The 3,720-nt window shown below is 26.8% G+C and overlaps 1 protein-coding gene across 1 annotated transcript in view; it reads right to left on the bottom strand.

The window, feature by feature from the left end:
- The window catches only part of LOC117177564 (germinal-center associated nuclear protein), a 166,496-nt gene that overhangs the window by 95,463 nt on the left and 67,313 nt on the right, over positions 1-3,720 (bottom strand). The gene's annotated exons all lie outside the window — the stretch shown is intronic.

Below are 3,720 nucleotides of genomic sequence, written 5' to 3'. Positions count from 1 at the left end.
ATAAAATATAATTGGTAAAAATGTATTCCTTAAACAAATAGATTACTTGGAATTGATTTTCGTAGTGAGAGATGACAGGCAGTAATTAGATGATCTTTCTTTCGTCTAATTACCCATATCCAAGGTGGAAAATTGAGGAATATTTTTAAAATACAGAAAATTACTTTAATTGCCTTATAATACGTGTACAGTACATTCCATAAATATCTTTAATCTGAAGTTGGATGCAACCGCTATAAACCATAGAAATCTACATTTACATACATTTGGTTTAAACTATTAATTTTCAAACAAAAAGGAAGAATTTTTAATAAAATATTTCTATTAAATAAAAATATGAACATTGAACTGACATGATTAATCTTTAACGAAATAAATTAAATTTTTAACATACTAGTTCGACTTTTCGTCATGTAGTTGAATTTTTTACATAAAGAAAAAAATGAATTTTCGACGAAAAATGAATAGTTAATATTTAAACCAAAGGATGCATATTTAAAGAATAGCTGAATCCTCGACGAAAACATATTATTATTTTTAATCAAATAGTTGTACTTTTAACAAAAAAAGATCAAATTTCTAGTAAGAGATGAATATTTAATAAAATAGACGAATTTTCTGCAAAATACAACACTTGATAACCAATTACTTAAATGTTCTAACAAAAAGATGAATTTTCAACAAAGAAAGATTGATTGTCAACCAATAGAGACGAATTTGCAACAAACTAGTTGAATTGTCAAGTTAAAAAGATGAATTTGTCTGAGGCAGTTGAATATAATATAATAATACGTAACTTTTCAACACAATAGTTGGATTTTCAGTCAAATAACCTGGAAAGTTAGACTTATTTCATTATAAATTAATAACGTTACATTTATTAACATGAATAAAAATGCTACATATACTGGTCGGTGTATTGTAGAAATGAAAGAAGGAAAACAGTGAGGAATCTTTTTTAAATACTTTAAATTGTTTACAAATTACTTTGTAATGCATTCGAAGTGAGTCCTTGAGATATTTTATCTAAAGTTGGATAAAAGTATCGGGAGTCGGATAAAATTATCCGACACAGACGATTGTAGTAGTCAATTATTATGTTTTTTTTTTAATTCTTCACTTTGTTGCTCTCTTTATTTTTATAATACAATGAGCAATAGATACCTCATTTTTCTAATATCAAGTAAATGTAGAGTTATTGATTTAAAGTTGAAGATTCATCATGTTAGTTAAAAGCTCATATTTAAAAAAATATATTTTTTATTCAAGAGTCTTCTTCTTTTGTTGTTTGTTAAAAATTTATCACTTTTATTTTATGACTGAAAATGTATCTATTTAGTTAAAAAATTTTCATTCTTTTGTTTAAAAATAATGGTCTTACTTCCTGGTATTTTCTATGAATGTATTATTGATAAGGCACTAAAAAAAATTTCATGTATTTTAAAAAGATTCCTCACTTTTCCACAATTTATTTATTTTTACAATACATTGACCAGTAGATATAGAATTTTTCTGATTTTAAGTAAACGTATAGTTATTTATCTAAGATTAAATTCGTCCAACTGCCCTGGTTACTTTGGGAATTACGCTGTGAGTGCACGGAGGCGGCTCAGAACCGCCGAAAGAAAAGTGGACGCAGGTAAATTTGGTTATTACCGGCATTAGGCCTATTGCCCGGGCATTATATGACATATACAAAGTTGTAACAAAAAAGTTGGAAAAATTTCAATATTATTTTTGGTAACAAAAATATTTTTGTAAATTATATGAAACATTTAATCATGAAGTGTCTATGTAATTTCCTCAAAATATATATTTATTTAAATTTTATTTTGATTTGCCTGCAGATAAGACGTTTTGAAATTTTTTCAACTTTTTTATTACAACTTCAAGTTCTTGCAATTGGAAAAGAATTTTTTTACCATTTATACTCGTAAACTGTTGTGATGCAATGAAAAAATAGCTTCAAAATGAGCCCAGAACAAATATTCTATTTTTTAACCCTTATATCTACCTATAATTCTTTAATTTTTAAAATTTCAAAATAAAATTTGTATCTTGTATAATAAGGTATAATATGTCAATATGAACAGAAAATTAAATTCTCTGTTATATCATTTTAAAATTCATAATTTTACTTAAATTGAAATTGTTCCAAAAGTCGATTTTCTAAACGCTATAATTAAGTATACATAAAGCTAATAATTAATTAAATATATTTCATAAATAATTATAAGAAAGACGCAACCTCTGAATGATACAGAAAGGACATTAAAAGAAAAGAATGAGCTTTGCCAAATAACCATATTAATGAATTACGTACTGACAAAGAAAATCAAAAAATGTTGGCGTAAAGCTTTCAATAAGAGGTTCAACATTTTTTCAATTATAAAAAGCTTAAATTTGAGACAACTAAAATGTGGCAGATTGAAAATGAAACTTTTAAAATTCGAAGTGTCTAGAATCTAAAACATGTACCTTTGATGATACATGTTCATATTTTTCAAAGTTTGACTATTTTACTATTTCAGGACGTACACCATTTTTTAGTCAATTCAAGTTTACACATGAGCATTTTGAAAAGTGATTTTTAAAATTAAGGAAAATATTTCCATTGTTACTTGTAATTAGCTTTGAAAGATTGCTGAAGGCGAACATTCAGAAAAATATTTCAGTTTAAAATTATTTAGTTATTTAACGGCTTACATGTTTCTACTTTCTGTTTAAGTAAAAGTTGCGTAATTCTGGTTAAATCCTAATGTTGTACGGCTTATTTTATTCCTTGATGAAATTTCTAGAAATCTTTTTGGTACATTTTTTTATTTTTAAAAATGTATTTAAGAAAAATTTTGTTGATAAAATTAAAAATTGTATAATTCCTGAATAAATAGTTTGAAATAAAAACGTATCAAAGGGATTCGTAGGCAATCCTTCAAAGAATAAGATGAACTTTAATTTTCGGCCTTATTCCGGTGAAAAGCTACATTTTAAAACAAAATAAATTGATGATGTGTATTTTCGGCTTAAACTAAATTGGTTCATGTTATTCATAGACAATGTACTTTTTTTTTATTTTTCCGGAAAAAGTTGTTTCACCCAATGTAGACATATTAGAGTAAGATATATTTACCTTAATCATTTTAGTCAAAAGTTATAATATAAGAATAAATAATTGTTTAAACGATTAACAGTACGTTGTATCGACTATACATGGTGTCCCATCACCTATGCAACCCATTGTACTATGTGATGTGATAGTGCCAGTGATCCCAGATCTGAAACGAGACGTGGTCCAATACTATGACACGTCTATGTCTGTGTGAATATGGTAGGAGACGATATAAATGCCTGGGTTGCGCGCGCAACCCATTTCTCCTCTTCTGAATTTGAAAATTTGAATGTGCACGATTGCCTGTCGGAACACTTCGGTGGTTCTATTTATATCTCTATTTTCTTCGAAATAAAATGAAGAGATTGGGATTTTAATATTTCCAGATTTCGATGCTGGGCTGGCGTTTCTCATGATTTGAATACTTCGCGCGCCTCTTTAATGCGTGTATTTTGAGGTTACGTTACTTCAAGTGTAAAATATAAATTATATAAATATTAATACAATTTTGAATTTCAATTTGTCCATTTTCTTATTAGACATTTTTCATAGTAAAAAAGTCAAGCTTTCTTTTGAGACTATTTAAAAAAAAATCATAGATGCCTAAATTG

This window comes from Belonocnema kinseyi, chromosome 7, assembly GCF_010883055.1.
Source record: "Belonocnema kinseyi isolate 2016_QV_RU_SX_M_011 chromosome 7, B_treatae_v1, whole genome shotgun sequence".
Taxonomy (NCBI): Eukaryota; Metazoa; Arthropoda; class Insecta; order Hymenoptera; family Cynipidae; genus Belonocnema; species Belonocnema kinseyi.
Note: the sequence above shows the minus strand (reverse complement) of the source record. Positions and strands in the feature narration are given on the sequence as shown.